Source organism: Cherax quadricarinatus, chromosome 71 (assembly GCF_038502225.1).
Source record: "Cherax quadricarinatus isolate ZL_2023a chromosome 71, ASM3850222v1, whole genome shotgun sequence".
Classification (NCBI taxonomy): Eukaryota; Metazoa; Arthropoda; class Malacostraca; order Decapoda; family Parastacidae; genus Cherax; species Cherax quadricarinatus.
This window is the reverse complement of record NC_091362.1, coordinates 8,976,353-9,000,834: the sequence shown is the minus strand read 5'-3', so window position 1 is coordinate 9,000,834 and position 24,482 is coordinate 8,976,353. Positions and strand designations below refer to the sequence as shown.

The 24,482-nt window shown below is 40.9% G+C and overlaps 1 protein-coding gene across 1 annotated transcript in view; it reads left to right on the top strand.

The window, feature by feature from the left end:
* Positions 1 to 10,439: 10,439 nt before the first annotated feature.
* LOC128700276 (uncharacterized) overlaps positions 10,440 to 24,482 on the top strand; it is a 191,817-nt gene continuing 177,774 nt past the window's right edge. The window contains exon 1 of the mRNA XM_070100016.1: positions 10,440 to 10,545. The gene's annotated coding sequence lies outside the window, so the exon portion shown is untranslated. The remainder of the gene's footprint in view (positions 10,546 to 24,482) is intronic.

The following is a 24,482-nucleotide window of genomic DNA, read 5'->3' as shown; positions in this document are numbered from 1 at the left end:
ATACTCCCTTTTAAATTCAAGTGATAACTGGAAATCTTAATATGATGCCTTCACCGATAAGAGATGAACTTTGTCCCTTTCCCTAGGCATTCTTGACCATTGTGTTCCTTCGAGGGAGTTTTTGATGCTGGTGAGGGGCTGTTGATTTAGAAAATTGGATCTGTGCTCTAGTTCCCTGAATTGAGCCTGAATGCCTTCCATCCCCTGTCCACTGGCGCTCTCCGTAATAATAATAATACTGAGGATTGAGTGGGCGTTTTTCTCCATAATCGAATTTGTCCCAGTGTGATCTCTGGGAAGAGTTGGTCTGCTTGAAGAGTCTGCAAGGCTCTCCCAGTGCATGGCTGCTTCGATGAACTTCGGGAAGTTTGCTCCTAAAGTACCTCTCAAGCATCGGGGACAATCTGCTTAATTAGTTCACTGAAGTCATTCACGAGGACAGTAATGCAGGTAATGCTACCTGCGTTGCCTTGAGCACCCATATACATCCCAGTCGCACAGGATGAGTTGTTTGATCCCATTGGTGATCTTCCGGTGACAAATTCATTGCCTTTCTAAAGATAAATCTCATGAATGCCTCATTTTCACTGAGTGTTAAGTTATCGAAGAAGGATGCACCCCTGAAGGAGTTATTCTAAGCAGAGTTAGATACCTTGTGAAAAGATACAGGGCGTCATGGGCATCCGGATCACTTATTCTCTCCTCCATCCTCTTCAAGTCATTCAATTTGTCCTTGAGGACTTTGTTGATGGCCTGATGACCCAGCATTGCTCTAAATAGGATGTTCTTGGACAGAGTGGTAGTTGAGGCTTTAAGAAGGATTGTTCGCACAACCGTAATTATTTCCAGAGAAGACACTGCCGAGAAGAGATACATAGTCCTCCCCACCAACTCCATTGCCAAACATGTTTCCAACATCTTTTCCAATACATCATTCCAAGTATCTACCTCCACAACCACGACCATCAAGGACATCACCAGTAGTTGACAGGACAAGCTTCCATCCTCAGCAGGGGTATACATAATCCCTTGTAATGACTGCAACAAATTATATGTGGGCGAAACATCAAGAGACCTCCAAACACGTATTTCAGAACACCAATATGCAAGCAGGACTGACGATACAAGGAATGCCTGTGTACAACATCGCAATTCACACAACCATTTAATTAACTACAGAAACTCAAGACTTATCGCCACAGAAGACAACACTCAATACCGAAGAATCCTGGAATCATCGCTTATCTCTATAACCAACAATTTCAACCAGAACAACGGCTTCTATAACATAGCTGAACCACTCGCCAAGAAACTTCTTCATCGCTATCCCACATAAGAACATAGAACACTGCAGAAGGTCTACTCACAACTTGTCCAATACCCCTGCCAAGCTACCCAAGACTCTATAATCCCACCCGGCATTCTCCACCTGACCTCAACATTCTGAACATGACTATAAATACTCCCGTACCTTCCACCCCAGGTAGATCTGTGTGTGACTTGAAAAAGCCCACTGTGTGGGCGAAACGTTGTCAATAAAGGATCACATTAAACTGCATATGTGTTTATGTTTCTATTTCCTGGTTTGTTGAGATGATTTCATACTTGGAAGGATTGAGAATGAGTCCTAAAGTTTTTCCCTGTGACTTCAACAGTTGAAGGTGTTCTAGCAGGGACTCTTCCGTGTTTGTCAGAGTGCCATTATCCAGGTGCCAGATATATTAAGGATGGGACTATACCCAGATTTTGTCCGGTACTGGTACCTAGTTTTCGACCGATACCAGTACCGATACTTTTTCTGTATTTATTTTTTAACAATTATGATAACTATGTTCGATATACAATGAAATATTTATTACACAAAGAGTATTAAATAACCAAAGGAAGTTAAATATTAAATAACTTAATTTCTTTGAGATGATGCTTCCAGAGCCTTCTTCATTTCTTTCTCCTCTTGTCCTCTCCAGTACTTTCGAAAAATTGGCCGCTCTCTTTCTAACAAACTTAAAAAACATAAAAGAAGTGTTAGACTTCCCGACACTAATATTGCTCTTTTCTGTCATGTTGGAGATCAGAGTCGTCACATTAACTAGCTCTTTGTCAAAACTTTCTACCCTTCTTCTAGTCTTCACAGTCGCTGTCCTGTTGAAGCCCTTATACACATCTTTTCTAATATGAATCTTAGTTCTGGCTTTGTCTCTGTGGATGCCTTCCTTTCTCATTGCACTGTCAAATGCTCCAAACTTTAGAAGACTTATGACACCACCTGATCTTTATCTCTTCCTCTCCTTACCTATTCTCCTTTCCTATATTTTCTTCATGTTTCCTTTCTTCTGTCAAGGTGAGTTCTATCATAGGAGCTTTTTCCTTTGTGTTTTTGTTCCCACTCTCTGGGCCATTAACTCTCGTACAGTGCTTTTTCTGATTTTTTCTCTTGCCCTTAGACGAGTTGTACGATTGCAAGATGCTTAGTAAAAGCTGTCTGCTCTGTGCAGGCATCCTGGTCTGTTTATGTTAATTTGAGACAGAACACCAATGTTAGCCTGAACACATAAAAGAGCTACAGTCAAAATTATGTTCTTCAACGCTTTGTGGCAGCAGACATGATGCATAGGATTCATTTGTATACATGTAAGCAGACAATCATAACGCTTTCCTTAAAGGCGTATTCAAGTTAAAATTTATTTATGTAACATAGAACAACATATGCTGCCACTGTATTAAATGATGGGTTAATTCTGACTTCAGATTCAGTTTTAGCATGCCAAAAAATAGCCTAAAATTCTTTCTTTTATTTAAGTAGCAAATTTATTGTTGTCCACTGTAAAAAAATACTCGTATTAATACTTTGAATAAGTTAAACGATTTGTCTAATTTCACCTGGGAGGACCGATAGATTCTTCTTTACCTCATTCGGCCTCAGTCTAAGATTATGGATACTAAGTTCAGAATTTTCCTGCGGTTCCAAAGCAACTGCTTCTGGGCAAGAAGTTCTTCATCAAAGATGATACCTGTAACACATGATAAAAAGGCCAAAGCATTAAAATAAATTTTTCATAATTATTAATAGAAAAAAAATATGGAATTCTCTGATGAGGCTAACAGAACACACTTCGAATAAATTGAGCTGTTTCTTAAGTATATTACTGTAGGTTGTAAACACCTTTCTTTAAAATGCCATTGTTACTTAGAAAAACTTGGTGGAGTTGTATTATATATTAGTGGAGTATTTGTGATGTATGCGTGAACAAGTTTAGATGACTTGTGCAGGACAATTACTTAAGGCCAAATCAGGTAATTAATATTTATTTACGATCATGTTAAGTATCCTGAGGAAGTTCCTATGCGTAGTATAATACTAAGGCCATTCTTAAAGTCCTCATTAGGTTTACTTCCCATTTTGGCATTCTACGATCCATTCATAGTGACCAAGACACTAATTTCAAAACAATTGCGTGTTATTCGTACGTATATATACGTACCTATAGCATGCATTTTCCTCCAGATTGGATGAATCTCTTACTCTGTTACTGTTTGTAATGCGAGAAACTGTGCAGGAATCAACAGGGTACAGTCGCTTTGAGATGATTTTGAGACATAATATGAGAAGTCTATTACACGTGCTTGAGGAAGAATGGTTTGACAAGACACCTGCAAGATGTCCTACGATCCTTAATCAAGATTTGGCTTGGCATATCAGTTGTCTAAGGCCAACCTAACATTAGCTCAAAGCAACGTGAAACAAAGGCATAAAACTTCAAAGTTTCGTGCCTTTGACCCAATAGATAAGGTGACCTGGAACCAGTTCCAGGTCACATCTTAAAAAGGAGATTTAAGGGTCCGATGCAGGTGATAAAAATGAATTCTTTCTTAAACTACGTGGGTATACCCAACATGGGTAAGGTCTAACAATAATAGGATTAAAAAATTTTTTAAGTCACCTCAGGTCCCAGTAATGCCTTTTGTCCTCTGTCCCAGACCCTGATGACGACCCTGTTCCTGAGGTTCCTAACTCAGCCATCCTCCAAGATCTTCTATTATGTCGGGACTTGCAGAAGCTCAACTAGTATAACTCACTACCCCTCTGCAGACCTATCCTGACATGTTTCCGGATGTTCCGAAAAAATGCAACCTGGGCTGTGGTAATGTGGATGTAGGAACTGCTAAACCTATTAATCTCTCCCTAAAGAGCTAATCCTGAGAAGCAGAAACTACTTCAGAGTCAGTTTCTGCTAGAACATGGATTGTTTGAAGAGTCGTCTTGCCCGTGGGCTTCGCCTTACATCCTTTTTTTATATTATTTATTCATTATTATTTGGACATGATACATAGTTGTACAAAAGAAATACAGTGGTTGAGTGTACATGCCATAAGCCCCTTGTATGCAGAGTATTATGGGCAGGCTTAAAATTAACTTAAGATTAATTAAGCAATGATATATTCAGTGGTGAAAATACAGTAAACAAATTACAACATGAAGTTCGAATGAGTATTTCAAGTAAGAGGCTTTGTAGTTGTACAAATTTGTAGCATATTTGATGAGTTACTAAGCATTCAAGAGAATGGAGTATTCTATTAGGTAATGTAATTACAAAAAAACATAGTTTGATAGGGTCACAGGTTATACATTTATGAGATACAATTAATTAGTATTTATTTAGTTGTGGGTGAGTAAGTGGTTTTTAAGAAGAGTCTTCAACTGATAAACAGTGTTTCTTTTACATTTACAGGTAATGAATTCCGGATTTCTAGGCCTTTTATGTGCATTGAGTTTTTGCATAGTGTGAGATGGACACGAGGAACATCAAAGAGTGATCTGTGCCTTGTGTTATGGTCGTGTTCTGTTGAGGTTGGTAAGGAGAAGTTTGAGGGGAGGGTTTATATCCGAGTTAAGTGTTCCATGTATGTAGTAGGTACAATAATAAGTATGGATGCTTTGTACGGTAAGTTTAGAGTTTTGAATATTGGTGGAGTATGCTGTCTGTAGTGGGAATTTGTTATCATTCTGACTGCAGCCTTTTGTTGGGTAATTAATGGTCTGAGATGGTTTATTGTTGTTGAGCCCCATGCACAAATTCCATAGGTGAGATAGGGGTAAATAAGTGAGTGATATAGGGCCAGGAGGGCTGACTGTGGAACATAGTACCGTATCTTCGATAGTATGCTGGAGTTTACCTGGAGTTTACCTGGAGAGAGTTCCGGGGATCAACGCCCCCGCGGCCCGGTCTGTGACCAGGCCGCCTGGTGGATCAGAGCCTGATCAACCAGGCTGTTGCTGCTGGCTGCACGGAAACCAACGTACGAGCCACAGCCCGGCTGATCAGGAACTGACTTTAGGTGCTTGTCCAGTGCCAGCTTGAAGACTGCCAGGGGTCTGTTGGTAATCCCCCTTATGTATGCTGGGAGGCAGTTGAACAGTCTCGGGCCCCTGACACTTATTGTATGGTCTCTTAACGTGCTAGTGACACCCCTGCTTTTCATTGGGGGGATGTTGCATCGTCTGCCAAGTCTTTTGCTTTCGTAGTGAGTGATTTTCGTGTGTAAGTTCGGTACTAGTCCCTCTAGGATTTTCCAGGTGTATATAATCATGTATCTCTCCCTCCTGCGTTCCAGGGAATACAGGTTTAGGAACCTCAAGCGCTCCCAGTAATTGAGGTGTTTTATCTCCGTTATGCGCGCCGTGAAAGTTCTCTGTACATTTTCTAGGTCGGCAATTTCACCTGCCTTGAAAGGTGCTGTTAGTGTGCAGCAATATTCCAGCCTAGATAGAACAAGTGACCTGAAGAGTGTCATCATGGGCTTGGCCTCCCTAGTTTTGAAGGTTCTCATTATCCATCCTGTCATTTTTCTAGCAGATGCGATTGATACAATGTTATGGTCCTTGAAGGTGAGATCCTCCGACATGATCACTCCCAGGTCTTTGACGTTGGTGTTTCGCTCTATTTTGTGGCCAGAATTTGTTTTGTACTCTGATGAAGATTTAATTTCCTCATGTTTACCATATCTGAGTAATTGAAATTTCTCATCGTTGAACTTCATATTGTTTTCTGCAGCCCACTGAAAGATTTGGTTGATGTCCGCCTGGAGCCTTGCAGTGTCTGCAATGGAAGACACTGTCATGCAGATTCGGGTGTCATCTGCAAAGGAAGACACGGTGCTGTGGCTGACATCCTTGTCTATGTCGGATATGAGGATGAGGAACAAGATGGGAGCGAGTACTGTGCCTTGTGGAACAGAGCTTTTCACCGTAGCTGCCTCGGACTTTACTCTGTTGACGACTACTCTCTGTGTTCTGTTAGTGAGGAAATTATAGATCCATCGACCGACTTTTCCTGTTATTCCTTTAGCACGCATTTTGTGCGCTATTACGCCATGGTCACACTTGTCGAAGGCTTTTGCAAAGTCTGTATATATTACATCTGCATTCTTTTTGTCTTCTAGTGCATTTAGGACCTTGTCGTAGTGATCCAATAGTTGAGACAGACAGGAGCGACCTGTTCTAAACCCATGTTGCCCTGGGTTGTGTAACTGATGGGTTTCTAGATGGGTGGTGATCTTGCTTCTTAGGACCCTTTCAAAGATTTTTATGATATGGGATGTTAGTGCTATTGGTCTGTAGTTCTTTGCTGTTGCTTTACTGCCCCCTTTGTGGAGTGGGGCTATGTCTGTTGTTTTTAGTAACTGTGGGACGACCCCCGTGTCCATGCTCCCTCTCCATAGGATGGAAAAGGCTCGTGATAGGGGCTTCTTGCAGTTCTTGATGAACACAGAGTTCCATGAGTCTGGCCCTGGGGCAGAGTGCATGGGCATGTCATTTATCGCCTGTTCGAAGTCATTTGGCGTCAGGATAACATCGGATAGGCTTGTGTTAATCAAATTTTGTGGCTCTCTCATAAAAAAATCATTTTGATCTTCGACTCTCAGTCTGGTTAGCGGCTTGCTAAAAACTGAGTCATATTGGGACTTGAGTAGCTCACTCATTTCCTTGCTGTCATCTGTGTAGGACCCATCTTGTTTAAGTAGGGGCCCAATACTGGACGTTGTTCTCGATGGAGATTCTCGGATGTATACAGATTACCGAAAGGTAAATAAGGTCACAGTACCAGATGCTTAATCCCTTCAGCATATGGACGACATGTGGGTGAAGCCTCTGTCGTTTCCAAACTAAACCTCCATAAAGCATATTATAAGGGAAATAATTTACATCGTCCACAGTATCCGTGTATGTTTAGTAATAAAGCTTTAAATAAAGCTTTATTACTAAACATGGATAAAGTTCTTTGTCTCCATACACTCCTCAGTGCACCACTCACCTTTCTCCCCTCGTGTGTGTGTGTGTGTGTATACATATACATATATAAATATATATATATATATATATATATATATATATATATATATATATATATATATATATATATATATATATATATATATATATATACTAAATATAGGGAGGTACCACCTCTATAACTGGACTGGGGACCCTCATCCTCTTAGAAGAGAATAAACGTACCCCAGAGAAAACTCAAGGTTCTTCCCAGAGCTGTTTGAATATTTTCTTCTCCTACTACCACCCCCTGTATTTTATATTCCATGGGAAAATTTATTATTAGACAGAATACATTTACAGAAAACACAAATATGAATACAATGGTACAATATATCAAAGATTATGAATTTCCTCCAGCTCCTCCGAAGCTGGACGCGAGCCAAGTATGCAGCAAGCATTTCCCCTCTGGATGGCCATGCTGAGGCGCTGGAACATGAAAGTGGCTGTCCTTGGGTCCCTGGTGGTGTCGAGTCTGGAAACCATATCTTTGAGGAAACAAGTGGCATTTTTCCCCATGATCCCAAGGTCTCTGATCCCACTAGGACAAATTAATACTATTGGCTTATGTCCCTGTACTTGCTGATCTTGTACTCCTCCCTGTGATCAGCAGCTCCTCCCTGTCGCCTGGCTCTGTGATGGATGTAGGTGTCAGCAAACATCGACACACAGCTATAGTCCCATGCTAAGAGCTTTTCATTCTTCTAAAGATAGATGGTAATCCTATCGGGGCAGTTTGCTGGGTTGTGGGTATTGTTAGCTGCTAGTGCTCAGGGCTCTCTCTCGGCTGGGCATCCAGCTGTAGCAAGGGTTCTCTTTATGATGTCGTTGACTTCATTGTGTCTTGCATGCCAGCCCTTGGCTTTGGAACAGTTAAGACCATGTAGATCATATTGGTTGGCTTGTGCATCGACGCCAAATACACGTGTATTCCGTGTGAATTGGAGCAGCAAGGTGCAGAGCCACTTGAATACGGAAGGTCTTAGGGCCAAGGCGTGTTCCCATTGCAGAAATGGGAACTATTTGGAGGAAGTCCCTGGAGTGAGGTGCACTTACAGCTTGGAGACGGGCAGTCTCCCTGTCTGATGTTACCGCCCTAAGCATGTTGGCAGGCACCTTTTCAGTGATGGGGCCATCCCAACTTGACTGTTTGTAGGCTCCACTAGGTTTTTGGTGCTGGAGCAGCAAGAGTCTCCCATTCAGTGATGGCACAGGCATAGCTAGGGTCCTGTATTCCTGCTGAGTCACTGAGGTTGTCTGGAAGAATTTTTATTAACTCATTTGAAGCTGTGGAAGACGATAGGAAAGCTGGTAGGGCAGTCTGGGAGGATTTGTGTACTCCGAGCCCCCCAAGCGTGACTGGAAGTAAGGCTTGCAAACACTGTCCATCTTCGAGGGAAAGATTCGATGCATTCTCTAGCATGGTCTTAAGAAGAGATTCATATTCCTTGAGTTTTGGGCCGCTGAAGGTTGGGGAACATCTCAGGAAGTATGTAAGTTTCGGGATTGACAGGCACCTAATGAGTAGGTAGAAGGCATCATGTGTATCGATGTCTTTCATCCTGCCTTCAATCGTCCTGAAGGGTGAGATTTTTTTTTCTAGGTTCAGATCGATGGCACTGGACCCAACAGGAGCACCAAGAAGAGTGTTGTTGGCTGGATCAATGGCTCGTGCTCCTGGTAGAACAGCAGTAATATTTCGGATCATCTATCGATTGGTAGAAACTATTTCACATTTGGTGGGGTTTAAAGATAGGCCCAGGCTCTCTCCCATGTCTTTAATTTTTCTGATGTCCTCTAGGAGGGATTCTGTAGTGCCAGCTAGGATACCATCATCCAATAACCAGATATTGAGCACATTAGAGAGTGCTTCTGTGACTTCCTTGATGACCAGACAGAAGAGAAAGGAGGCAAGAGGGTCCCCCTGCTGAACATCCTCACACCAGTCAATTTCATGGTCCCCAAACAACAGTTTGGAGGTCGCACTATAACACGATGCAATGAAGGGACAGAGGGAAGGGAAGTGTCTAGTCTAGAAACTGCTTTGAGAGCAGCATCCCTGCTGACTAAGTTGAAAGCGTTGGCAAAGTCCAATTTGATCAAGGCTTTTTCATCGGACATGTTGTTGATGTATACTCGTGCTTCATGGGCAGCTGCTTCACAGCCTTGTTGAACACCAAAACCGAGCAGAGTTGGTTTCACCACCGAGGCAGCCTCTTTACTCACCATTCTCACAGCAGCCTTGGCGACTAGGCACCGAAGGGTGTTGCCCACTGCAATGGGCCTTATTCCTCCATCCTTCCTCCGGAGGGCACTCAGTGAGTCACCAAAGAAAAGGTATCTAATGGCCTCTGAGACACTGCCAAGCCAGACACACATTGGAAAATTTGGTGAGTTCAGACAGCAACCTCTCTGAAACCTCACCAAGTGCTGGACTGAGCATTTGTTTTAAGTGTTGTGGCCTTAAACCAGTGAAACCTCCTGCTGAGCCTTGTGGAAATGACATAGCAGCTTTATACACATCAGCATCCTGTAAGGCTAAATGTTATTCACCTGCTGCAATGTCAGGGAGGTCAATGATGGTACTGGGAGCCCTGGGTGGATGTTTATACTTCAGGGCTTGTGCCGTACTAACGTCCTTAGGAGCGATGGTATCCTCACTGGTTATAAGTCTCAGTGTTCCAATAGTATTACCCTCTTCTATTTTTTTGCTAATTTGTGCTCTGATTTTTGAGGCGTCAGGTGTCTTGTTGTTTACACACAAAATGTATGCAGCACCACAAACTGGCTCACTGGCTCACTGGCTCCCTCCTTCCATATATATATATATATATATATATATATATATATATATATATATATATATATATATATATATATATATATATATATATATATATATATATATATATATATATATATATATATATATATAACGTGTGTGTGTGTGTGGGTGATGCACATACATAAATAACACCAATATGCATCATAGTTGTATTATGTTTAGTTTTGTATTATGTTTAGTTAAGTCTAGGAGCAAACTTCTAAATATCACTTCTCATATTTCTTCGTTTTCTTCTACGGCCTAACTTGTTAGCTGCCCATTTTCAGTAATTTATGAGCACTAGACAAAGTGGTCATCATTGCTCGTCAGTGTTGAGCACCGTCGTCTTGTTTCCTGGCTCCCTGGTTTTGTTTTATTTGATCCCGTTAAGGTAAGGTAGAATTAACTACTAAAAATATTTATTCTTAATGAATAAACAACTTTTACTTTCAATTTAAATTCAAGAGAATTATAATCTATAAACAAATGCAGACTATTGAAGAAACTAAAAAAAAAAGAAACTGCGTTTTTCTCTTGCGTTTATATTTATCCACCCTGATGAAGTGTTACTGTGTAAAGATCCTGTATAGCTTATAACACTGTGTGAAGTTAACAGAGTCACTTGATCTCTAGGCTTAAGGAATGATGTATCTTACAGCACTGTTAGTTTGGTCTATGAAGATACAAAGTTTACATATTACAAATATTAAATAAAATGGAGTTGTTATATTCCGAGCATTAACAAAGAAATTCTTTTTGTGACTGGCTTAAAATTTCAACGATAGTGTATTTTACGGAAATAAAGGTTGATATTTACTTTCAGCTTCGTCAGACTTAATTTGTAAATTTTGTTTACCAGATTGTTATCCTTGCAGCAAATGCAGAATACTTTTTCTGATCGACTTCAGACTCTAAACACTCATGTATCTTAATTAGAATTTTGTTTCCAGTGATTTTCTGCTACGTGGGTAAAAGTATTGTTAAAGTTACAGTTTCTTAATAAACAAAATAACTATTTTTATTGAATTTAAAAAGGTTTTTATATAGAATATAACTGAGACAAGAAAGCTAGTGGTGTTCAGTAACTAGGACACAGGCCAGATAAACATCACTCTCTGGTCTGCCATCCCCGCCCCAAGGGAACTAATGGGAATGACAGTCTTATGAGCTAAAGGCTCAGGCTCAGGTACCTACCCTACCCTAGAAGGGTTAATCATGGTGTCGATCGGGGAATGTATCTAGGCATTGGAAGCGAGTATGCAAAGTTTTGTATAAAAGCAAAGATGACAAAAGATAATGTAAGAATAATAGGGAAATAAGCGTGTTGATAATACCTGGTAAGGTATGTGATAGACATGTTATTAAAAAGAATTAGCGGTAAGACGTAGAAGAGAATCGCAAATGAACAAGAAGGCTTTAGGAAGAGTAGGGGATGTGTAGACCAAGTGTTTACATTGTAGCATTTAATTCAACAGATAAGTGTAAAGAAGTTTTTATTGCATTTAGGATTTGGAAAATGCATATGACAGAATGGATAGGGGAGCAATGTGGCAAATGTTGCAAGTGTATGGAATATATGGTAAGTTATTGATATCTGTTAAGAGGTTTTACGAGGATAGTGAGGCTCAGGATAGGGTATGTAAGACGGAGGGAGATTATTTTTCTGAAAAGTAAACCTTAGATAGGGACACAAGATGTCACCATGACTGTTTAATATATTTATAGATGGGGTTATAAGGAAGTGAATGAAGGGGTCTTAGGGAAAGGTGTAAGATTAGAAAATAAAGAATCTAACGCAGTTGCTTTTTGACGATGACAGTGTCCTTTCGTTCTGAAGAGAAGTTGCTGGACAAATTTGGAAGGGGATGTAAAAAAGGGAAATTAAAAAGATAACAATGGAACGAACACGGAGACAACAATAGAAAAAATAGAAACTGAAAGATTAGATACAGTGAGTACGGAGGAAGTGAACTGGTTCATATATTTGGGAATGGACTTGTCAGCAGATGGGTCTGCGAAAGACAAGGCGAGCCATGGAAATAACAAGCGGTAAAAGGTTAATGGTGCTTTGAGGATTCTGTGGAAACGCAGAACGTTTATCTCTGGGGGCAAAACGGAAAGGCTTGAGAGTATTGTGGTACCAATGCTCTCACATGGTTGTGAAGCTTGGGTTGTGAATGTTGCAACAAGAAGGCTGGTAACAGTAGAGATGTCGTGTTTGAGGGCAATATGTGGTGCGAATATTATGCAAAAAAAAAGCGTATCCTGAAGATTAGAAGGAGATGGTGTGGGGTTATGGAAAGTATTATCCAGAGGGCTGAAGGGAGGTTGCTGAGGTGGTTCATGCATTTAGAGGCGAAGGAACAAAAAATAATGACTTGGAGGGTATATAAATCTGTAGTGGAGGTAAGGCAGGGTGTGTGAGAGTGTGTTAGATAGGAGTGAAGGCAAGTGGTTTTCATGAATTGACGTGTTGTTTGTGATCAAATTAACATTTAAGACAGGATTCAGGAAAAGTGGCTAGCTGGACTTGAATCCTGGAAGTGGGAAGTACATCGCCTGTACTCTGAACTAGCAGAGGGGATATTTGCAGTTTTGAATTGTAGTATCGGTGCCCCTCTGGCAAGACAGTGATAGAGTAATGTTATAAGTTGAAGGCACTTCTTTAGTATATAATTTGCATTTTACCAGAATTATCTAAATGACTTTCATTAACATTAGTCTATTGGTTTCTGTGGAAAATTTTAAGAAAAATCTCCAGAAAAAATAATATTTTCTTTTATAACACCATCAGTGGTAAGTATGAATTAGACTTAACTCCTTAAGAATAACAGTTGTTCATATTTAAGCATATGCATACATGTATGTTTCGTTCCAAATACAGTGGCCCCTGGTCTGGTGGCTAAAGCTCTCGCTTCATACGGTGAGACTCCAGGTTCGGTTCCCGGGGAAGGTAGAAACATTGAGAGTGTTTCCATACACAGGTTGTCGCTATTCACTCAGCAGTAAAATTGGTACCTGGGTGATACTCAACTGGCGTGGGTCGCATCCTGGGACAAAGTTGATCTAATTTGGCCGAAATGCTCAGCATAGCAAGCGGCTTTCTATATAATAGTATGAAATTGATGTCAGCTAGGCCTATATGCATGTACCTTGTACATGTACTTGTAGAAATAAAAATATTATTATAAATAAACCGAACAGACGAGTTGGGCCTATTCATCAACGCCGTTTTCTGTCAAATAGCCAGAGGGAAAATTTGTTTCCGACAAAATTCTTCTATTTTCAATTTGAGCATAGCGAAAAAATATATATCATAGATTTTAAGTAATATTAAATAAATGTAAACTGACCTATGATGTATACCTATAAAAAGTAACGTAAATTTAAGTGAGGCTAGTAAGTTATTTCTGTCCAAAAATTTAAGTATTTATATCAATGAAAATATTCTCTCTCAGTCTGTAAAACATTTTTTTGGAAAAGCTTAATAATAATAGGGAGTTCAGTATATTCAATAAGCTCCCTGATTACACGAACTTCCACTCTGGCAATGAGACAGTGAAGGATGTTACCTGCAGTGGTGGGTTTGATTCCCCCATCATTGTTTTTCAGTGCTCATAATTCTAAAAAGAAATGTTTAATTTCTTTAGGAATCCTCTCCACTCATCTGCCCCCCAGGGCAGTTGGTGATGAAGGCTGTTAACTCAGAAAGGAGAACTGATGCACCTGTGCCAAGCACTGGATTTAGCTGCTCTCTGATGTGTTGTGGTCGTATTCCAGTGTAACCTCCAGAAGATCCTGCTGGAAATGACACAGTCGCTTTATTAACTTCTGATTCCGGCAAAATGAACGGCTCAGTGATGGGATCATCAGTAGGGTTGTTGTTATTGATATCGGTCATCCTGGGTAGATGCTTGTCTCTTACTGTGTGCACTGTGGCTTCATCTCTAAGAGCAATTGTGTCATAACTTCTGATTGTTCTGATTGCTCTCATTGTGTCGTTTACTTCGACTTTATTTGCTAACCTGTACACACATTTTCCCACTTTCAGTGGATTTTTTCTTCGGGGAGGAGGTCTCTTTCTCGGTGATTGGTGTGGTAATATGACAGAGGGATACAAATATCTGTTAAACAATTTAATGCTGTAACAGATAATAGGGTAGGTGCATATTGCTCTGATCACTAATATGGTTAGCGATTTGTAGCCTCTTGCAGGAACTAGACAAAGATTGCCAAACAGAAGCAGGTTGTGCGATGCATTGATGGTGTCTCAGGCTTCTAAGTTGTGGAACCTCTATTTACCTGCTTTACAATGTCTACGAATTTTTCTGTTGCACATGAACGAGGAGCTTTATGGATACGAGATAGGGTCCTACTAGAAGGCGATCTGAATGTTATCAAGAGTCATTGCAATTGAGGAGGTGACCAGCGGAGTTTTAGTTGCATGTAGAGGCAGTGCGCTTCATGCTGACACAGCACATTGTATGCGGAATTAACCCTGCTTCTAATGAGGGCCCGATATGCTCCACACACCAGGCATGTGCCTTATCTCTCGTTGTTAGCTGCACTCTTTTCCTATATTGTAGCTGGCTAGCTGCAACATACGTCATTTGGGTGAGAGCAGGAAAACCCTAGGAGGAATAATTCAGGCTACTTAAGACAAAATATTTGTTCTGATCTCTGGGTCTGAAAAGTGAGCATAGGCACCTTATAAATGGGGCTTGACTCTCTAGGGAAAAGATAAGGTTACTCTATGTATCTCATACAAATGGATCCTATATACATGGCTCAAGGGGCTAATGAAACATCTCTAGATAAAATAGCTTAAAATTTAATAAAGAAACACACATTTCATTAAAATGTGAAGTTCGACACCTGCAGTAAAAAAATATTTACAAGCACCAATATTAGGAAACATAAAATCATTCATAAGTACAGTCGGGTATAACTCGCTATACCAGAACACACCTAATTATCTCATATATATGATCATAGCCACGTAAAAATTATGGCTGTCACTTCACAGATTTCCAAGGAACTTCCTTACCTTATTATGCTGTATCTGGGTACTTCCCTGATACATTTTTCTTATACATTCTTTTTTCAGGCTACATAAATCATGGATACTAAATGAAACACAATTAATATGAAAGAGTTTAGAGAGTTTTAGCCTTAAAAACTGGAAAGTAATTATGGTAGAAAACAGGATGAAGACAAATTACCAGAGAAACAGTTTTACACCACATCTCTGATAAGTAACAGCAGAAACTAGTAAAGTACTAGAAGGAAAACAGATTTAAAAATAATTAGTACGAAGACTAAGCTAGGATAAAAGAGGCTAGTCGCATGGTAATACATGAGCTAGGATAGAAGAGGATAGTCACATGGTTATACATGAGTTAGGTTAGTAGAGGCTAGTCGCATGGTAATACATGAGCTAGGTTAGTAGAGGATAGTCACATAGTTATACATGAGCTAGGTTAGTAGAGGATAGTCACATAGTTATACATGAGCTAGGTTAGTAGAGGATAGTCGCATGGTAATACATGAGCTAGGATAGAAGAGGATAGTCACATAGTTATACATGAGCTAGGTTAGTAGAGGATAGTCACATAGTTATACATGAGCTAGGTTAGTAGAGGATAGTCACATAGTTATACATGAGCTAGGTTAGTAGAGGATAGTCGCATGGTAATACATGAGCTAGGTTAGTAGAGGATAGTCACATGGTTATTCATAAACATCATTTTACACCTTATATTATCACATATCTTACAGTTGGCTCTAATCATACAATATTCAAGTATTACTTATATTATAATAATGCAGGGTACAAGGCACACGTTTTTAATAACCCTTCCCTCGGGTAGCAGTATAACAGTGCCGGCAGGAGGCTGTATCATCTCCGGTGGTTATTTCACAACAAAGGTGTAGCTGGATCGCTAGTGCACTCAGCTCACACACTGAGGTCCAGGGTTCGAATTTCCTCCGGTACCGCTGGAAAACACTAGGGACGTGTTTCCATAAGACACCTTCTGTCCCTGTTCCTGTTCGCCCATCACTTTAAAATGTTTACCTGGGTGTTAGTCGACTGGTGTGAGTTGCATCCTAGGACAATACTGACCTAATTTGCCCGAAATGCTTAGTATAACAAGCGGCTTTCTATATAGTAGTATGTCACTGATGTCAGCTAGGACTGTATACCTTGTACATGTACTTGTAGTAAATAAAGATGTTATTATTTGTAGTAGTAGTAGTAGTAGTATGTCTACCAAATCCTGCCTTTGTGTTCCCTCCAAGATGTTTGAACAGATCTCATACCCTATATACAAGCTCATTGAAAAAAAATCTTTCACAATTAAGGATTAAGGATTTTATTTCTCTTCTTAGTTTACATTGTGTAATTGCAATTATAATTTGCTAAGTACAAAGAAAGCCACTATCATTCCAGAGCATTTCGGGCAGACTAAACTGCTTAACAAACTACTTAATACTAGGCATATATATCGTTGTTGGTTCGAATTGAATATCGTTTTTTATATTTTAACAGAGATAGTTAGTGGTTTAGTAGTAATTAAATTAAGAAGTAATTGATTAACAAGTTACAGTATTATATTTTGACACATTTTACAGAATGATATTGAGACCATTTTAGTTTTGAAATAATCTTGTAATATCTAGGAATTTTTGAGTTGTTTGTGGCGATAATATATAATGTTTGTGTGATTAATTTTGGGAGGAGGTGATTTCTAAGCAGAGCTTTGAATTGGTGTTCAGGTATGGGCCCTTCTGTATGTTCAGGCAATGAATTCCAGATCTTAGGGCCCTTTATGTGTATAGCATTTCTACAGAGGGAGAAATGGACACGGGGGATATCAAAGAGTGTTTTTATGTCTTGTGTTATGCAAGTGCGTTCTGTTATAGGTCACAAGAAGGAGTGTGAGAGGAGGGTTAATATTGGAGAATAATGTTCTGTGTATGTAGTAGGCATAACACTATGAGTGGGTATTTTGTATGTTAAGTTCCAGGTCTTGAATAGCGGTGGAGTGTGTTGCCTGGCGCAGGAGTTTGTAATCAATCTCACAGCGGCTTTTTGTTGGATTATTAAAGGTTTAAGGTGATTTACTGTAGTTGAACCCCAAGCACAAATACCATAGGTGAGGTAAGGGTAGATGAGAGAGTGGTAAAGAGTAAGAAGTGCCGTTTGGGGTACATAGTACCGTATCTTAGAGAGGATCCCTACTGTTTTGGAGATTTTTTGGGAAATATGCTGAATGTGGGTCTGAAATTTAAGACAGCAGTCACTGTGGAGCCCTAGAAATTTTCCGTCAGTGTCTTGAAATGGAGGAACCATTTATCGATATGTTTAGCTCAATATTTGCAGCTCTGTTTCCAAACAGTATGATTGATGGACTGAACACATCGACTCAAGGTTGAGGGACTGATTACCTCATTCTCCTCCTGTTCTTCAAGTTTCTCCTTCGTATGGACTGATGAAGCCACTGTGTGGCGAAACGTTTCCTCAATAAAGATACCCAAGAGTTGTATATGTGTCTAATTTATCATCAGTATGAGGTAGGTTTTGTCGATATTGAGAGTAAGTTTGTTGGTCGTCATCCAAGTGGATTTTTTTAGTAGCTCATCATTTACAGTACTGGGGAGGTTATTGATGTAAATGAGAAAGAATAATGGTTCAAGGACACTAACCTGGGGGATTCCAACAAGAACAGGTTGTGTGGTGGAGGCAACACCATTAGTATATACATACTGGTGTCTATTGCTAAGATATGGTTTTAGGTAATCGAGTGGCTCAAAGTTAATCACTGCAGCTTGTTAACACTGCCATTAATTATGACAATGGATAATAACACTTAGAAAAATAATTTAACAAACCAAAAAAAATTATACATTATATTTCAGGGACTAGTACCGAACTTGCACACGAAAATCACTCATTACGAAAGCAAAAGACTTGGCAGACGATGCACCATCCCCCCAATAAAAAGCAGGGGTGTCACTAGCACGTTAAGAGACCATACAATAAGTGTCAGGGGCCCGAGACTGTTCAACTGCCTCCCAGCACACATAAGGGGGATTACCAACAGACCCCTGGCAGTCTTCAAGCTGGCACTGGACAAGCACCTAAAGTCAGTTCCGGATCAGCCGGGCTGTAGCTCGTATGTTGGTTTGCGTGCAGCCAGCAGCAACAGCCTGGTTGATCAGGCTCTGATCCACCAGGAGGCCTGGTCTCAGACCGGGCCGCGGGGGCGTTGACCCCCGGAACTCTCTCCAGGTAAACTCCAGGTAAACGATATTCCTGTGAAATCATATTGGAGCCACTGACAACGGAACATAATTTCTCGAGAATGATCATACTTTCAATACATTTCTTTAGTTAATTTATATCTTTTACAGTAATAGGGATATTAGAAAATCATTTACATAATAAAGCTGATAATAATACTTTCTCAATTAATTAAACAATTACAATTGTTCTGCAATAAATGGGTGATGATATATGACATTAAACAGCTTATCTTTTAATGATAGGGAAAGATACAAGTAAGATATACACATTAAGGACAGTCAAGAAATTTTCACAACGAATGTTTATCATTCCTTATCATAAGTATCACTCGAGGGGCTGATTTGCTTCATTACAGTGGCGCACACAGTGGTCTCTCTCTCTCTCTCTCTCTCTCTCTCTCTCTCTCTCTCTCTCTCTCTCTCTCTCTCTCTCTCTCTCTCTCTCTCTCTCTCTCTCTCTCTCTCTCTCTCTCCCTCTCTCTCTCTCTCTCTCTCTCTCTTTTACACAGGGTTTGACAAGGTTCGGCTGACTATCCCTAGCTTTATTGACAAGCTATTTACAGGTTAAGGATTCCTAACTTTATTGACAAGCTAAGAGCTGTTACCTACATCAGCTCATTTGAAAGCATTTTTATTGTTATGAAACACAAGTATTTTTATTGTTAGAAAACATACAAGTAGGGAACAGGATGAAGTTGGAGCCATCTGTTGGCCAGCATTTTCATTCAATCAACTAACTCTCTCTCTCTCTCTCTCTCTCTCTCTCTCTCTCTCTCTCTCTCTCTCTCTCTCTCTCTCTCTCTCTCTCTCTCTCTCTCTCTCTCTCTCTCTCTCTCTGTGGATCCTTCTGTCCCCTCACTGTCTGCTGCTGTTCCTGTTCCTATCACCTTTCTCCTTTCAGTACTCATCTCTATATCCTACTTCAGCATTTCCAGTTACTGTGCCAGGCTCTGTATCTTTGCCTCAGCAGCTATGGCTTGTAACTCCCACTTTATGCCCTTTGCAGATATTTTCTCCACCCTTGTATTGCAAACTACATTTAGCTATTTTTTCCAGTGTGCTCTTGAGCTTTTCTCCTTATCCTTCCTTCTCAGACCAGTCATCCCTAGTTCGCTTGCCTCTACATCCTACCTTTAGCGATCCCATGTTTTATATCCTCTTAGAATGCTCTAGTTTCTGCAGTCTGTAAACTTTGTGTGTAGAGGTATTCACGTAAATGTGGTTGCAGGGGTTGAGTCATAGCTCCTGGCCTTGTCTTTTCATTGGTAGCTACTTGGTCTACTCTCTTCCTGCTCCATGAGCTTTGTCATACATCTCCTTAAAGCTATGTATGGATCCTGCCTTTACTACCTCACTTTCCAGACTATTCCACTTCCTGATAAATCTATGACTGAAGAAATGCTTCCTAACATCCCTGTGTCCCATCTCTAGAACATCCTGTCTCTGTCCACCTTGTCGATTCCTCTCAGTATTTTATATGTTATCATATCCCCCCCTTTCTCTCCAGTCCTCCAGTGTCGTTAGGTCGCTTTCTCTTAACCTCTCCTCGTAGGACATGCCCTTTAACTCTGGGGCTAGTTTCGTTGCAAACCTTTGCCTTTTCTCTAATTTCATAATGTGCTTGACCAGGTATGAGTTCCAAACTGCTGTATACTCCAATATGGGCCTGTACTTAGAACAGACCTCTGTGGAAAACTACTCATCATAGGTGCCCACACTGACATATCGTCACATGCCATGGCTCGTTGTTACCTCCCTGTCAGGTATTCTCTGATCCATTGCAGTGCCTTTCCTGTTATGCATGCCTGATCCTGTAGCTTTTGCACTAATTATTCTCTTTTGAGGAACTGTGTCAAAGGCCTTTTTGCAGCCCAAGAAAATGCAATCTACCCATCCCTCTCTCTTATGTCATACTCCATTACCTTGTCATAAAACTCCAGTAAGTTTGTGACACAGGATTTCCCTTCCCTGAAACCATATTGGTTTTCGTTTATAAGCTTGTTCCTTTCTAAGTGCTCCATCACTCTCCTCCTGATAATCTTCTTCATGATTTTGCATACTGTACACGTTAGCGACACTGGTCTGAAGTTTAATGTCTTGTACCTGTCACAGTTCTTTAAAACTGGGACTACATTTGCCGTCTTCCATACCTCAGGCAGTTGCCCAGTTTCAGTAATTGTGTTGAAGATTGTTGTTAGTGCACACACAGCATCTCTGCTCCCTCTCTAAGGATCCACCGATAGATGTTGTGTGGTCCCACTGCCTTTGAAGTATCAAGTTCACTTAGCAGCTTCTTCACCTCCTCCATCGATGTGAGTATTTCATCCAGCACTTGACTTCCTGGAATCCCTTCTATCTCCACTGCAAATACTTCTTTAATTAAAAAATGATGTTGAGCTCCTCACATACGTCTTGGTCATTTCTTGTGATCTTCCCACCTTCCTTCCTCAACCTGATTACCTGGTCCTTAACTGTTGTTTTTTTTCCTGATGTGGCTATACAACAGCTTTGGGTCAGACTTGACTTTTGATATGTTGTTTTCGTACTGTTGCTGGGCCCCCCTCCTTATCTGTGCATACTCGTTTCTGGCTTTTCGATAATCTCTCTATTTTCCTGGGTCCTTTGTGTTCTGTACTTTTTCCATTCTTTAGCACATATAGTTTTTGCCTCCCCACACCTTTTGGTGAACCAAGGGTTCACCAAGGGTTCACGTAGTCCTTCATTTCGTTAATTAATTTTCCTACCAATTCTCTTTCCCACTAAACCTCTTGTGGGAGTTTAGTTTAATATGTTTATTATGCACCCCATACCCATCCTGTGGGCGGTAGTCAAAAGATTACAGAGGTACATAATGGGTCCAGGGACTGGGCCTCAAAGTTTTGATAGCTGAGCAAGTTACAGAGGTAATGAATTCACAATTTACAAAGGTAATGAACTCACAATTTACAAAGGTAATGAACTCCAGGTAGGTCTAGTCACAATCATGACAAGTTACAAAGGTATTTACAGATTACAGAGGTACACAATGGGTCCAGGGACCGGGCTCCAAAGTTTTGATGGCTGAACTAGGTACAAGGTAATGAACTCACAAGTTACAAAGGTAATGAACTCACAAGTTACAAAGGTAATGAATACTGTAAGAATGGTTACTTACGTTTATACATGGCTGCAATCATGAACAAATTTTAGAGTAATGAGCAATTCACACTTCCACACCCGGTCACAACTGTAGTGAGTTATTGGTGCAAATGTTGATTGCTGAGTCTCTCTCTCTCACACACACACACACACACACACACATACAAATTCATACACACACACACATAAACACACACACACACACACACACACACACACACACACACACACACACACACACACACACACACACACACACACACACACACACACACGCACACACACACACACGCACACACACACACATACACAAACTCATACACACACACACACACACACTCTAGTAGCGATCAGTGAAGAGGCGGGGCCAGGAGCTCGGACTCGACCCCCGCAACCTCAACTACGTGAGTACAACTAGGTGAGTACACTCATACTCACACATACATCCTACTCCTGTTACCCTCTCCACTTGTAACTCTACTATATATTCAGTGCTCAGAACCACATGCTCACTAGCTTCATGGGACCTTTCATATGTGATGTCCTCGATGTCCGAGCAATTCAAGGTGAATACGAGGCCCATTCTTGCTGGTTCATCCTCACCTCTGTGTATGTGTGTACTCACCTAGTTGTAGATTGAGACACTTATGCAGCATATGCTGCATAAGTGTCTCAATCTTCAACTTGTCGGTTTTTCAAACCATTCATCTCACCTAGTTGTACTCACCTAGTTGTGGTTGCAGGGGTCGATTCACAACTCCTGGCCCCTCCTCTCCATTGGTCGCTACTAGGTCACTCTTCGTGCTCCATGAGCTTTATCATACCTCTTCTTAAAGCTATGAATGTATCCTGCCTCCACTACATCACTTCCCAGGCTATTCCACTTCTTGACAACTCTGTGACTGAAGAAATACTTCCTAACATCCCTGTGATATATCTGAGTCTGCAACTTCCATTTGTAATCCCTGGTTGCTGTGTTTCATTTCTGGAACATCCTGTCTCTGTCCACCTTGTCAATGCACAAATAACCCGCACATAAAAGACAGAAGCTTACGACGACGTTTCGGTCCGACTTGGACCATTGACAAAGTCACACAGTGTGACTTTGTCAATGGTCCAAGTCGGACCGAAACGTCGTCGTAAGCTTCTGTCTTTTATGTGCGGGTTATTTGTGTATCGTTCCAGTCACGGTATTGTGCCTTTTTGTTATTTATCCACCTTGTCAATTCCACTCAGTATTTTATATGTTGTTATCAAATCCCCCCTACCTCTCCTGACCTTCAGTGTCGTCAGGTCGATTTCCCTTAACCTCTCCTAACAGGACATACTAGTCTTGTTGCAAACCTTAATTCTTTCTCTAATTTCCTTACATGCTTGGCTAGGTGTGGGTTCCAGACTGGTTATGCATACTTCAATATAGGCATGACATACACAGTGATCAGAGTCATGAACGATTCCTTATTGAGATGTCGGAATGCTATTCTTAGGTCTGCTATTCGCCCATATGCTGCAGCAGTTATTTAGTTGAAGTGCGCCTCAGGAGATGTGCCCGGTGTTATACTCACCCCAAGATCCTTTTCCTTGAGTGAGGTTTGTAGTCTCTGGCCTCCTAGAATGTACTCTGTCTGCGGTCTTCTTTGCCCTTCCCCAATCTTCTTGACTTTGTATTTGGTGGGGTTGAACTCCAGGAGCCAGTTGCTGGACCAGGCCTGCAGCTTATCCAGAGTCCTTTGTAGTTCCGCCTGGTCGTCGTCCGACTGAATTCTTCTCATCATCTTCACATCATCTGCAAATAGGGAAACTTCTGAGTCTATTCCTTCCATCATGTCATTCATATACACCAGAGACAGAACCAGTACTGGGACTGACCCCTGTGGAACCCCGCTCATCACATGCGCCCACTTTGACACCACGTCACGTACCATGGCTCGCTGATGTCTTCCTGACAATTATTCCCTGATCCATTGCAGTTATACCTGTTATACCTGCCTGGTCTTCCAGTTTATGCACTAATCTCTTGTGTGGAACTGTGTCAAAAGCCTTATTACAGCAAAAAAAAAAAAACGTAATCTACCCACCCCTCTCTCTCCCTGAAACCATGCTGGTTGTCGTTGATAAGCTCATTCCTTTCTAGGTGCTCCACCACACTTCTCCTGATAATATTCTCCATGACTTTGCATACTATGCATGTTAGTGACACTGGTCTGTAGTTTAGTGCTTCGTGTCTGTCTCCTTTTTTCAAAAAACTTGAGACTACATTTCCTGTCTTCCATACCTCAGGTAGTCGCCCTGTTTCGATAGATGTGTTGAAGATTATTGTTAGTGGCACACATACCACCTCTTCTTCCTCTCTGGACCCATGGAGAGATGTTATCTGGCCACATCGCCTTTGAGGTATCTAGCTCGCTTCCTAGAATCTTATTACTTCTTCCTCGGTTGTATATATTGTGTCCAACGCTTGATGGCGTACCCCACCTCTCCAACTTTCTGGAGTCCCTTCTGTTTCCTCAGTGAACACTTCTTTGAATCTCATGTTGAACTCATCACATATTTCTTTGTCGTTTCTTATGATCTCCCTTCCTTCCTTCCTCAGCCTGATTACCCGGTCCTTGACTGTTGTTTTCCTCCTGATGCATCTGTACAACAACTTCGGGTCAGATTTGGCTTTCGCTGCTAAGTCATTTCCGTATTGTCGTTGGGCCTCCCTTCTTACCTGTGCATATTCATTTCTGGCTCTACGACTGCTCTCCTGATTCTCATGTGTCCTTTGCCTTCTATACTTCTTCCATTCTCTAACACACTTGTTTTTGGCCTCTCTACATCTTTGAGTGAACCAAGGGCTCATCCTGGCCTTCTCGTTATTTCTATTACCCTTGGATACAA